This window comes from Chelonoidis abingdonii, chromosome 2 (assembly GCF_003597395.2).
Source record: "Chelonoidis abingdonii isolate Lonesome George chromosome 2, CheloAbing_2.0, whole genome shotgun sequence".
Taxonomy (NCBI): Eukaryota; Metazoa; Chordata; order Testudines; family Testudinidae; genus Chelonoidis; species Chelonoidis abingdonii.
Window position 1 is genome coordinate 263,500,999 of NC_133770.1, and position 14,201 is coordinate 263,515,199.

General features: G+C 44.6%; 1 long non-coding RNA gene across 1 annotated transcript in view; it reads left to right on the plus strand.

The window, feature by feature from the left end:
* The window catches only part of LOC142046400 (uncharacterized), a 109,126-nt gene extending 105,886 nt beyond the window's left edge, over positions 1-3,240 (plus strand). The window contains exon 4 of the long non-coding RNA XR_012655379.1: positions 2,677-3,240. This is a non-coding gene — a long non-coding RNA (uncharacterized LOC142046400). The remainder of the gene's footprint in view (positions 1-2,676) is intronic.
* Positions 3,241-14,201: the final 10,961 nt, after the last annotated feature.

Below are 14,201 nucleotides of genomic sequence, written 5' to 3' on the forward strand. Positions count from 1 at the left end.
GGCAGGGGCATATATACGGTGCCGCAAAGGCGCCACGCCAGGGGGCGCCTGCCGACCCGCCGGGTGTTGCTAGGGGAAAATTCTTCCGACGAACGTGCACGTGGCGCGCGCACACCTACTTGGAATGAATATGAGCAAGCACTCGAAGAAGAAGAATATCTTATCAACGGTTTTGTTATAATATTTTACAGCACCATAAAGGAGGCCTGATAAGACTTTATTTTTAAAAATAAAGAACACAGGTTCTCTCTGCAGGCCATCTTTAAAGATTTCACACCACTCTTTGCATGTTTCCTGGTTAATTTCCACCATTTCATTACATTCTTCCTGATTGAAATCCCCCTGAAGTTTCAAATGGATAGATTCTTTTTTCATTTCATTTCATAGCTCCCATCATATAGTGGTGCATATGCACTTTTTAGCAGCTGCTAGACCCTAGAGGTGGATGCATTTTAGTGATGGATAAACCTATTCCCGCTTTGGTATAGTTTGTGAAGTACTTTTAGGCCAGGGGCTTGGATAAATATATTATCACATTTACCCTAATTAAAGTGTTCAGAATGGTTATCTTAGAAACAGTATGGTGTAATCTACTGTGTGCTTTGAGGTTTCATGCTGGCTGCCTAACTTCCCTATCATTCTCAGCCTGCTTGCTGATTTCCTGCTTGTTATATTCTTGGTTGTAACCCTTCCCTTTCTCACCTCTGCAGCTATTTCACAGAGTATGTGTTTGTATATTTATTGTCAAAAAATGCATCTTCCAGCACGCATAGTTCTACACAGTCATTTTCTAACCCTTAAAAATAAACTTTGTTTCCACTTCATACACACTTAAATCATGTTGTAATCACCTGACCCACTGCTAAATCTTCCATTCTGTCTGGCTGGGCTTTAACATGCAATTCCAAGTCTGTCAAGCTAACACAGCAAAAAATTGATCTTACACAGAATTCTTCACACAAAAAGAATATTTTTCTGGCTTGAAGTTCATTGGAGGCCATAAGTGCACTAAAACCTTTCACCCAGGGTAGATCAGGACTCAAGTGCCAGCAATGCTAGAAATAGACTTGCCACAAGGCAGTTAGATCACCTGTTGCCAGTATTAGCTGCTGTAGATAATACTCCCACCCTTTGTTCTCCTATAATGAACATGGGGACCACTGTCTTTCTCTCAAGTGTGTGATCCTCTCACCCTCTAGTGGCTGTAACCTAGAGGACATATAGCTCTAATGGTTTTCTGTGAATTTTTTTGTGTGCTCAATTGCATCTCTCTTAATTAAAGTCACATGTCCACATATGTGTTTCTGAACAATTAAGCATATGCTCCAGGCTCAAACTATAACAAGAGTTGAATCCTTAGTGCTGAAGTGTTCACATTAGTACAAATGCACTTCATTATCTTTTAGTGCTAGTGACATTTTTCCTCCAGCCACCAAGAGGTTAAGTTTTCTTTTCATTCAGAAACAGAGTAGGCCAACCCCCGATTGTACAACTGAATTTTAACACATTTCAACAATTACAGGAGTACCCTTGGGTCTGAAACAGAGTTTCTATAAGCACCTTCCAAGTTTTAGTTCTCCTTCCCCCCTGCATGGGGACGAGGAAGATGATGATAAGGAGGAGGTTGAAGATAGTTTCTCCGCTTGCTTGCTGTGCGCTGTTTTCCCCGACAGCCAGGAATTGTTTTTCACCCTGGATCTAGTCCCCTCCCAACCCACCGAAGGCAGGCTCCTGGACCTAGAAGGCAGAGAAGGAACCTCTGGTGAATGTACCTTTGTAAATATTGTACATGGTTTAAAAGTGTGTTTAATGATTAATTTGCCCTGAAGACTTGGGATGCACTTGCAGCCAGTACAGCTACTGGAAAAGTCTGTTAACGTGTATGGGGATGGAGCGTAAATCCTCCAGGGACATCTCAATGAAGGTCTCCTGGATGTACACCCAAAACCTTTGAAAAAGGTTTCTGGGGAGGGCAGCCTTATTCTGTCCTCCATTACCATGCCAGGCCAGTAGCACATAGTCTGGAATCATTGCATAATAAAGCATGGCAGCATATGGTCCCGGTGTTTGCTGGCATTCAAGCAACATCTGTTCTTTATCTCTCTGTGTTATCTTCAGGAGAGTGATATCATTCATGGTCACCTGGTTGAAATAGGGGAATTTTATTAAGGGGACATTCAGAGGTGACCATTCCTGCTGGGCTATTTGACTGTGGCTGAACAGAAATCATCCTGTGCGCCACATGGTGGTGGGAGGGGTGAAACGATCATCGCAGAGAATAGGGTGGGGTGAAGAGGTTTAGTTGGGTTTGTGCTGCGCATTAACCTGAAAACCGCAGCCCCTCTTTTTAAATGGACAACCCAATGAGTGCTTGGTATGGGCCATGAGGGCGCTGTTGTTTGAACCCATTCCCACATGTTATGAAGGTTAAAGAAGCCAAAAGACTGTGGCTTATCATGTCTACCTGCAAGCCAAATTCTGTTGCCCAGCAGCCCTGTGTGTGTGTGATCTCTCACACCAATCTGGCAGGCCCTCAATATAAGAGGCAAATTGTGACCTTGTAAAGAAAGCACACGTGCTGTGTACTGTTAACAGCTTGGTTCACCATGAAAGAGTCTACCTATTGTTCCCTAAAATGTGTCTTTTTAAATACTACTCTTTTTTTCCCTGCTGCAGCTGCAAATGTTTCAAATGCTCCCCGTATCATCTCCATCCCAGAGGCCAGCAAAGATTAGAAGGCAAAAAAAGCACACTCACGATGAAATGCTCTCTGAGCTCATGCAGTCCTTCCACACTGAAAGAGCAGTGGACAGGTGGCGGGATCAAGATGATAGGTGGCATCAGCGTGATGAAAGGAGGCAGGAAGCAACGCTCAGGCTACTGGAGGATCAAACTGATATTCTCTGGTGTATGCTGAGGTGCAGGACAGGCAGCAGGATCACAGATTGCCACTGCAGCCCCTGTGTAACCAACAGCCCTCCTCCCCAAGTTCCTCCTCCTCACCCAGACGCCCAAGAACACTGCGGGGGGGCCTCTGGGCACCCAACCACTCAACCCCAGAGGACTGCCCAAGTAACTGAAAGCTGACATTCAATAAATAAGTTTTGAAGTGCAGTGTGTCCTTGTCCTTCCCTCCTCCCCCATCCCTCCCAGGCTACCTTTGTGTGACGAATTAATAAAGAATGCATGAATTTGAAACAGCAATGACTTTATTGCCTCTGCAAGCGATGATCAAAGGAGAGAGGGGAGGGTGTCTGGCTTACAGGGAAGCAGAGTGAACCAAGGGCATGGGTTTTCATCAAGCAGAAAAACAGAACTTTCACACTGTAGCCTGGCAAGTCATGAAACTGGTTTTCAAAGCTTCTCTGCTGTGCTCTTGTAACTGCCCTGGTGTCTGACTGCATGTAATCAGCCGCCAGGCAATTTGCCTCAACCTCCCACCCCACCATAAACATCTCCCCCTTACTCTCACAGATACTATGGAGCACAGAGCAAGCAGTAATAATGATGGGAATATTGGTTTTGCTGAGGTCTAACCAAGTCAGTGAACTGCACAGCGCGCTTTTAATTGTCCAAAGGCACATTCTACCACCATTCTGCACTTGCTCAGCCTATAGTTGAACAGATCCTGACTACTGTCCAGGGTGCCTGTGTATGGCTTCGTGAGCCATGGCATCAAGGGGTAGGCTGGGTCCCCTAGGATAACTATAAGCATTTCAACATCCCCAGTGGTTATTTTCTGGTCTGGGAAGTAAGTCCCTTTCTCCAGCTGTTCAAACAGACCAGAGTTCCTGAAGATGCGAGCGTCACGCACCTTTCCCAGCCATCCCATGCTGATGTTGGTGAAATGTTCCTTGGGATCCACCAGTGCTTGCAGCATCATTGAAAAGTATCCCTTTCAGTTTCTGTACTGGCTGCCTTGGTGGTCCGGTGCCAAGATAGGGATATGCATTCTGTCTATAGCCCCACCACAGTTAGGGAATCCCACTGTAGCAAAGCCATCCACTATGACCTGCACATTTCCCAGAATCACTACCCTTGATAGCAGCAGCTCAGTGATTGCATTGGCTACTTGGATCAAAGCAGCCCCCATAGTAGATTTGCCTACTCCAAATTGATTCCCGACTGACCTGTAGCTGTCTGGCGTTGCAAGCTTCAAGAGGGCTATCGCCACTCGCTTCTCAACTGTGAGGGCTGCTCTCATCTTGGTATTCTTGAGCTTCAGGGCAAGTCACAAAGTTCCATGAAAATGCCCTTACACGTGCGAAAGTTTCACAGCCACTGTGAATCATCCCAGACCTGCAACACTATGCAGTCTCACCAGTCTGTACTTGTTTCCTGAGCCCAGAATCAGCATTCCATGGAATGAGCCTGCCCCATTGCCACCAGGATGGCCAAATTGCCAGGGCCCGTGCTTTGAGAGAAGTCTGTGTCCATGTCCTCATCAGTCTCGTCACTGCGCTGGTGCTGCATACACTACAGGATAATGTGCGTGGTGTTTACAGTGCTCATAACTGCCGTGGCTATCTGAGCGGGCTCCATGCTTTCCATAGTATAGCGTCTGCACGGAAAAAAGGCGCAAAACAATTCTCAGCCATTGCTGTCACTGAGGGGAGATTGGCGATATGGCTTACAGGGTTGGCTTACTGTACTGTTCCTGCAGTCTCCGCCACCCATTGGAATTCTAGGTTGCGCTCCCAATGCCTGATGGGGCAAAAACATTGTTGTGGGTGGTTCTGGATACATATCATCAGCACCCCCGCCATGAAAGCAATGGCAAAAAATTGTTTCTTGCCTTTTTCCTGGGTTACCCATGCAGACGACATACCACGGCAAGCATGGAGCCTGCTCAGCTGTCACCGTGTGTCTCCTGAGTGCTGCTGGCAGACGCAGTACTGCAGTGCTGCACAGCAGCATCCCCTTGCCTTGCCCTGCGGACGGCAGATTGTACAATATGATTGCTAGCCATCATCATCCCCCTGTGAGTGCTCCTGGCCGACCTCGGTTATGTTGGTCGGGGGTGCCTGGGCAGACATGGGTGCTCCTAGCTGGCCTCGGTGAGGTTGGTCAGGGGCGCATGGACAAAAATGGGAATGACTCCAGGTCGTTCTTTTCTTTCAGTTTCATCTCATGGAGATTCAGTCCTGCCTGGAATATCATGCCAGCTGGAGGCTTCTGCCTTTGGCTGCTCTCCCAGTTGGCAGCACCACACGGATGCACCTACCCCTTGCTCCCATGACTCATGAAGCATGGACAGTAGTAAGGAGCAGTTCAGCTATAGGCTGAGCAAGTGCAGAATGGTGATTCACTCTACTTCTCTGTAAGCTAACCGTCCTCCCCTTCCCTCCCCCCTTTGATCTCTGCTTGCAGAGGCAATAAAATCATTGTTTCAAATTCATGCATTCTTTATTAATTCATCACACAAATGGGATAACGGCCAAGGTAGCCTGGAAGGGGTGGGGGAGGAGGGAAGCACAGGAGTGGAGTAGTTGAAGGCCCCCCCCTCCCAGAATAGCATGCAGCTCATCATAGAAGTGGGACACCTGGGGCTCTGACCCAGAACAGTCGTTTGCCTCTCTGGTTATTTGGTAGGCTTGCCTGATATTCCAGGCAGGACCGAATCTCCATGAGACAAAACTTAAAGGGAATGACCTGGAGTCACTCCCATTTAATGTCCAGGCACCCCTGACCGACCTCACCGAGGCCAGCCAGGAGCACCCATGTCTGCCCAGGTGCCCCCGACCGACCTCACCGAGGCCAGCCAGGAGCACCCATGTCTACCCAGGCGCTCCCAACTGACGTCACCAAGGCCGGCCAGAAGGAACCAGGAGACAGCAGTAGACAGTAAAATACGGCTGCTAACCATCTTCGCTAACTTGCAAAGGCACGGAGCTGCTGCTGTGAAGCCCTGCAGTACCACGTCTGCCAGCAGCACCCAGGAGATATACCTTGACAGTAAGCTGAGCGGGCTCCATGCTTGCCATGATATGTCGTTTGCACAGGTAACCCATGAAAGAAGATGAGAAATGATTTTTTGCCATTGCTTTCATGGATGGAGTGGGGGGCTGACGTACCCAGAACCACCTGCGACAATGTTTTTGCCCCATCGGGCATTGGGAGCTCAACCCAGAATTCCAATGGGTGGCAGAGACTGCGGGAATTGTGGGGTAGCTACCCACAGCACACCGCTCTGAAAGTCGATGCTAGCCTCTGTACTGTGGATGCACTCTGCCGACTTAATGGTCTTAAGTAGGGACACACACAATTGACTGTATCAAATTGAATTCTAAAAAAATCAACTTATATTAAATCCACCTAATTTCGTAGTGTAGCTATACCCTGAGAAACAGAAAATGGCCAATAAAGGAAACAAGACGACGACAGTGCAAGGTGAGAGGATATGGGTGGGGAGAAAGGGATAGCAGAATGGGAAGGAAAGAGGCAGAGAGAAAAGCAGCAGAAGGGCAATGGGAGGAGGATATATTGTGCAGCATAACTGCAATCTGGGCCAATGATATGTCAAAGCCTTTAAGTGGAAGAAGTCTCATTTACAAAAAGGGGTTGCTGGAACTTTATGGGCAATACTACCTATGTACTTAGACAAGATTCTCCAGTTCCTTTTGGCAGTGGGAGCTGGAATTAAACATACTAGCGCTAAACTAGTTAACAGTAGTGAAGTGCCTTGCTGCTAATGCTATACCAATAAAAACTAGCAGGATCTTATTAAAGGGGACAAGACATTTGTCACATTTATTGTAAATACCATAATAAAATAAAAGATAACAGCAAACAATGTTGTTTGGTTACTTATTCCTATTTTTATATATATATATATATATATCCATTCACACAATCATTCATACAAGTTCTGGGTGGATATTATAGTTACCAGCCTAAAGTTGCTTGTGACAGAATACTGGCCAGGTACTCTGTACACAAGAGTGGAGCCGAGTCCGGGTCAGGTGCACCTGATGCTCCTGGAGGCTGGCAGCAGAACCATAGACTCAAAGTCCTCAGTCTTCAGAGTCCAGCTTTATAGGGATTTTTCCCTATGTTAGTTCATGGGAGTTGCTTCATTCTGCTGCTGTTAAATCAATCAGCAGGTGGCTGGCTCCATGTTGGCAGCAGAATGTTACCCAAAGTCTCTCATCTCACCCTTCTTTTTTACAGGCTTTTAGTTTGGATTCAAAGTCTATAGGTCTTGCTGTGTCACGCTGCCTTTGGGTTTGGATTGATCACCCGTCAATTGCAGGTGTGACTTTCAGCCTTGAACCTGGCTTTGATCTTCCTTCTGTTGTTCTTTTGTCCTTTTCTTTTTAGGGTGGATGCTTTTTACTTTGTTTAGGGCTGTTGTCTAGGTCTTCAGCCGTTGGTAGTTGAACTTTATCTCATCAGGACAGGCTGGGGCTGGAGGTTGATTCCATCATCCATACATGCCTCATTCACACATCTAAACTAACTAATAAGATTACAGCAGGGTTTGCAAAAATGAAGGTTGGAGGAAGCTTTTACAAAGTGGAGTGTTTTAAAATGGGGTTTGAATTACAATATGGCAAACAGTGAACAGAAGTTACAATGTAGGCAAGTGTAGCGAATGGTGAACAGAAGTTACATTAATAAAGTGAACAATCAAAAACAATTTCATTTATCAGTTCTACACTACCCAGTCCCAAAAGGTTAAACTTCAATGAGTCTCTTACAAAAATAGTGACAATTGAGTTTTGCTGTAAGGTTAGGCTCGGGGGTGGGGGGGAAGGAAGAGGGGGCAGTTCCTCCTTTTCTCTCAAGGGTCTCATTGTGGGTATCTGCAATACAGCCAGAAACCATGACTCCAGCTCAAAACATGTTTAAATAGTAAAACTGACATTCAGAGAACTTAATCAAGTGGAATTTGACACTAAACTATGAATAGTATTTCAATGTGATAACTATTTACATTTCATATTGCCTCTCTCTGCCCCCCCCCCCCACACCAAGGATCCCAAAGCACTTGGCAAACTTGGGACCTGATTTTGCAACTTCTTGTATGCAAACAGCTGCAGTTGCACTGAAGTCATCCAGACCTCACCAGTCTGCCTATGAGCAAGAAGTTGCAGGACTAGGGCCCTGGTGCTAGAAGGGGTGGACGAACAACTCTCAGAGGTCTGTTCCAGTGTGGAGTTCTGTGATTTTACATAGCTGGTGCCTGGATTCTACAGCATACTTCCCAACATTTAAAGTAGCTAAAGCAAGACGTGTGGGTCCTGCCTCTGTGCAGGGGTTGGGGGGGAAGTCGGGGAGAAAGTTGCAGAATGATCCTGCCCTGCACTTTCCTTGTGGAGGCAGCTCCTATGGCTCCAGTCCTACGGGGCTGGCTGAGTGTGGCTGCCTGCTCTAGGTGTTGCAACCTGAGGTCACAGCGCTGCTCAGGATTGGCCTGTCCACCTCTGGCCAGAGTGGAAAGCCAAGCCCAGCCAGCCCCACATGACAGTTTTTTGTGGATCAAAGCAGTACAGTCATGTGAAACTGTTGGGAGATCTGCTACACTGATAGACGCCTTTTAAACAAATGCTTTTAAATGTACAGGAATCACTTTGCCCATCACTGAAATGTAGCTCCTTCTGGGACAAAATGCTGCAAATTTTAGAGAGCTGTGTAGGGTTACAGGACATGAAACAGATTAGAAGGGGAAGAATGGAGCAGGGAAACAGTGGAGAAAGAGGAAAACCAAGATGAAAACAAAACGAGACAGGATGAATGAATGAAAGTCCCTCCCATCAAAAACATCATTTCCTCCCAGGAAGCATTGTGTAGATTGTTAGGCTGTTTCAGGGGGACACAAGTCCACTTAGGCAGGAAAAATGTGAAAAGAAAAGGTGATCATAGACATAAAAGGGGCAGTAAAAGGGGAGAGGCCTTCCCTGGTATTAAAACGCTTCCAATGTGACTAGTTTTCAAGCATTTTTTGGAAGGGCTGCAAGGGACTCCTCTCCTCAGACCAGGCATTCAGAATGTAGCATATTCGACTCTGCCCTTGGAATCTCTGCATCTCCCTCCCTTTTGCCTGTGAATCCCAGAGAGCAATAGGGTCTGTGCCAGACTACAGCTCTCCATCACTGTTTAACAGAGGACTTCAGTATAGGGCCTCAGTGGCTGCCAGCTCCCACTCTCTCCAGGAAAGGCTACTTTCACCCACTATGGGCCTGCAATAACTGGGTTTCCCTGACAAGCTTGGCCACCCCAGTCTAAGAAGTTTCTCAAGGAACTGAATTCCCAGTTACTATATATATATATATTTTTTAAAAGAACAGTTCTATAGAAAAGGCCTATGAAACATTTTCGTAAAAGCAGACCCATTTGTCACAGTTCTAGGGAAAGGTTTTGTAAAATGGAATTCCTTGAGGGCTGACACCACAGATAGCTGCTTTTGTGTGTTGCATCTCAACCGGAATGTCACAAAGCCTTCCTTTTCCAGCTGTTTAGACTCTTGCTGCTTCTCCCTTGGGAACGTAATCTGTGAAGTTGCCAGTTTCCTTCTAGTTTTAAATTAGCTATATAGGCACTTAATATAATTGAGTCAAACTTACTTCATGTCTCATTAATTGTCAGGACACTAGACCATGAAGCTACTGTGACCATTCTGCGCAGTGCAGACCTTCATAGTCAACCATAGTGTTGTCACCTCCAGTCTAGACTACTATAGTGCTTTCTACTTTGGGAAAACTCTGAAGACCAACAGGCTTCAACTGGTGAAAAACATAATGGTCTGTCTAATGAGTAGGGTAGATTGCTCTGTGCACATACCACTACCGGGCACAATTCAAAGTATTGATAATAATGTAAAATGTTGGTGAAAGTCTTGCTTACCTGACATAAGACCTCTTACTTTAGATCCCATCATAGCACACCAGCTGGGAAGGATGCTTCTGTTTTCAGCTGTAAGCACTGAAATTTGCAGGACTGGAGACAGGATTTCCAGCAGATTCTTCTGACTTTTGGGACTATGACCCTTTGATAGCCTGCTAGAAGGAGTGTTTGGGAACCTTCACGTACAGTGCAAGGCATACAGTATCTGGTTTAGTTTAGATTCCTGGGTTGTTTTTCATGATGTAGCAATATGCAATTTGTGCTCCTAAAATACTTCAATAGCACTTAGCTGCTATGGTGATTGACACTCAGCCCATTCACTGCATGGGTCATGACTGGTGGAGCACCTTACTTAAGTTTTACTCATCATAATCAGCAGTTGCACCTGAGACGTCTTACTGCTTTTCATCTGAGCAGAGGAATAGGGAGAAAGGGTAGGGCAGATGAAAGGTATTTCCTCCATTTCACCTAGTAGAAGGCTAATTTGAAGGTTTTGAGCACTTTCTTAAACAGTACTGCTCTACACCGTTTCTAAATATTCACTGTTCAAAATATTTTACACTTCCAGCAACTTCCATACAAGAATCTCAAAGTATTTTGCAAAATTAATCTCACATTGAGTATGGTAGGTGAAGACACCTTTTCAGATAAAACAGCTTAAGTGACCAGATTTTCAAAGGGTATAGGGCACCCCCATCTCTCACTGATATCAGTTAAAGCTGAGCGTGCTGAACACTTCTGAAAAATCAGGCCAACTAAGGTCACACAGGAAAAAAAAAAAAAAAAATCTACAAGAGAGCACAGGTCTCCTGATTTCTAACTCTTTGCCATACTAGAACACCATCTTCCCTACTATTCAGAAGCTGGTCATGTTACCTGAAGGAAATTTGTCACAAGGGACTAAGAATTATTGCAAACAGGGAGATGCACCCAACCAAGAGGTGTCAGCTCTCCAGAAGTAATTTTCTCTCACAGTAGCCACATCTTCCCACTTGGGAGGATCTGAAATCCAAGGCAAGAGGGTCTATGGGGAGATGCCACTGGATAGCATAAAGATGGGCTTCTGATAAGCAGGTACTGAGAGCTGATGCAGAAAGGAACTTAACCCGATTCTTTTCCTAGAAGAGAGAGATGCTTTAATGTGCCTATTGCCATTGTAGGAATCTTTCTCCAGCCCCAGTCAGTCCCAAACTGTTGCTGATGAATGGCCAGTCCAGCCTGTACTATCTTCATTGCAATGTTTCAACTTAATTTAAACTTGTTCCATGATTAATTTTATAATTACTTGATTTAAATAGAGCTGTCCCATCTGTAATTTAAGCGTCCTATTAGCTGTACAGCCTTCACCATAACATGTAGTTAACACATCTCTCTTTGTAGACAATCCTCCCCTTCCACTGTCTTCTCCATGCCCAAGTGTTTAGGGACTTTTCTTCACCATGTCTCTCTGCATACACAACAGAACATTCAGCTGATGGGATTCTGGATTCCTGGATGCTGTAGCTACATGGGTTCTGCTTGTAACACAAGCACCCTTGCAAATTACTGTTCTAATTAGGCAATATGCAGTGAAAATAAAAAATTAAATAGCTAAATAAGGAAAGAGCCTTAGATTGGTATTAGAATTTACTTCTACTAACAGGTAGGAGTCTCATTCCATAAAAGCAATTACATTTTTTACTGAGTGCTGTGGAGAACTCTAGCATCAAGAGTTGGGGATCAAGACTCCAGGATGAGCAATCTGTGCTAAAGGTATTTAGAAAATAGTTTCACATCTAAACATTGGATACAGTTTCCTATGGATAATGAACTCTTTTATAAAGTTCTTTGAGATCTCTGGATGAAAAGCATTATATAAAACCAGGAATATTTACACTGTATTTCCTAAATGATAAAATGGTCTCATTCTAAGTTACTTGTAACTAGAATATTAAACAAGAAATTGCAGGACTTACTAGTTTAGCAGCCTACTTACATTTAACAGGAAGTGGCAACTTTCCTTTGAAAGTCTGATGCAGAGTAAGATCAAAAAAACTTCAACAAACTATTTCAAAGTCTAAATTAATTCTATTTGTATATTGGAAAAAAACCAAAACCCATGCAACTCTGATGTTAAATTCGACTGCTTTCACACTGTCTTCATTAAAAGTGGATTCCTGCTCAGAAATAGAGCGACCACATATTGCAGATACTTATCCTTGGTTCATTGTTAAGAACGTGGTTTTGAAAGTCCTCTTAATGTGTTAGCCACCATCTGCCAGATAGCTCAGTTTACACACTTGGATTTCAGGATAGAATTGGGCCCTTTATTTAGTCACGGCGGGAAGCTTAGCCAATTACTGGCTTGTCCTTTAGACAGGTATTTGTTTTTTATACAGTTAGTCATAATGCTACAGAAAAGAATGGAATTCTTCGCTTCTCGGGTCTCTGAGCTAAGAGGTGAAAACATTATCTAAAAGTTCTCTTGGCAGTGATCTTGGGTGATTTGTCAGCTTTTCCTTTTAATAAGGGAACTTGTTCACACTTACTTTCCCCTGCTGTCTATTTGCTCTCATTTGCATTCTTCCACCTTTGTATGATTTTGTTCTGAACCCTAATTAGAAAAAGTAGATTCTTAACCTGTGAGCCTAGATACTCATAACATTTATAAATTTAACATGGAGATTATCCCTCCCCACCCTCTTCCATTAGTTGTGTTTGTTATACTGAAGGGTGTGGGTCTCAGCCATTTCTAGAGATTTCTCAGGCCATTTTGAATTTGCTATTCAGTTGACTAGGATAGAAGACAGAGTAATTTGTAAGAGGGAAAGACAGGAGGATACTTCTACATAGGCTCTGTCATTTGATAAAATCTAGTGTATTCTGGAAAGTATATGTCTAATCCAGCAACTCAGTTCACTTCATCCTTCAAGATCTCACTGTTTCTACCACAGTGAGGCATCCATTATTTGGTGTAAAAAATGCTACAAAAAGTGACTATAAATAGCAAGTTAAGCTGCGCTTAAAGATACAGTACTGTTGAGTTTTCTGTGTAGTGTCGTTTTTATCCCCATTTGATTTTAGTTTTTACCCAGCTTCACTCTAAAATATTTTAATTTATTCTATAATTCCACAGAATGTTAGAAATGAAATTAATGTGGTTTCTGCCCTCAGTGGAACAGCAAATGTGGATCAAGAGGTGCTCCTCCTGTCTCAATTATGTAAAGTTCAGACTGACATCCCTGAGGGTAATGAAGATACTTGCCAGAGGTTTCCTGTCAATACAGCTCTTACAGGGGGCCTATGCTAGGGGAAGGAAGAGAATTAGACTCCATATCCTTTCCCAGAATCAAATAGTGAAGTGCTCTGAGGGCTCTGAGTAACCGTCAAGACTCTCCAAGGCTCCATTTAAGAGCGAGAACACAAAAGCAAATGGAGGGATTCAATGTGATGGTCAGATTCTGGATCTGCTCCAAACATCAGTTTTGGTCATGCTCTGGTGTACATGGAATTTTTGGGTCTTGAAGATAGTGTCCCCAATCCCCCAGGTCTTTTCTGTTTTGGTTGCACTTTTGTAATACTCCCTTCCATGGCTTTAAATGCCTTTATGGGCATACCATCAGGACACTCACAAGCCTTCTGCAGCCCCAGCCACAACCTCTTCAAGTGTGTATTATATACTTTAGCATTTACACCTCTACCCCGATATAACGCAGCCCTCAGGAGCCACAAAATCTCACTGTGTTATAGGGGAGACCACCTTCTATCGGGCTAGGGAGAGGAACCACTCCCCGCCCCAGCTCACCTCGGCATCCCCCTGAGCACGCTGCCGCTGCTCCGCTTCTCCCTCCCTCCCAGGCTTGCTATGCCAATCAGCTGTTTGGTGCAGCAAGCCTGGGAGGGAGGAGAAGCAGCGCTGCAGCGCGCTCGTGGGAGGGGGCAGAGCGGAGGTGAGCTGGGGCAGGAGGGCCCCGGGGAAGGCTGTAGCAAATAATGAGCGAGTACAGAGGAACCGCTTACGATAACATGAATTCGGATATAACGCCAAGTAAAGCAGCCCCATCCCCCGGAGCGCTGCTTTACCACATTATATCGGACTGCATTATAACAGTGTAAAGGTGTATATAGTTTCAGCCTTCAAGATAGTTAAGATGAGCTCTTAATCTTGCTACTTCATTTCCTGTGGAAAGTGAACCAAAATCTGAATGCAGAGAATCATTTAATCAGGGGAAAACTGACATTGGAATAGTGAAGATATTTCACCATGCTTCTTGTTTTAGTGAAGTTTCTCTAGAATCCCTACTGATACTCTAAAAAAAAAATTCAGAGCAGGAAGACAGATTTACATGAAAGCTACAGAGAAGGTAGTTGAAAAG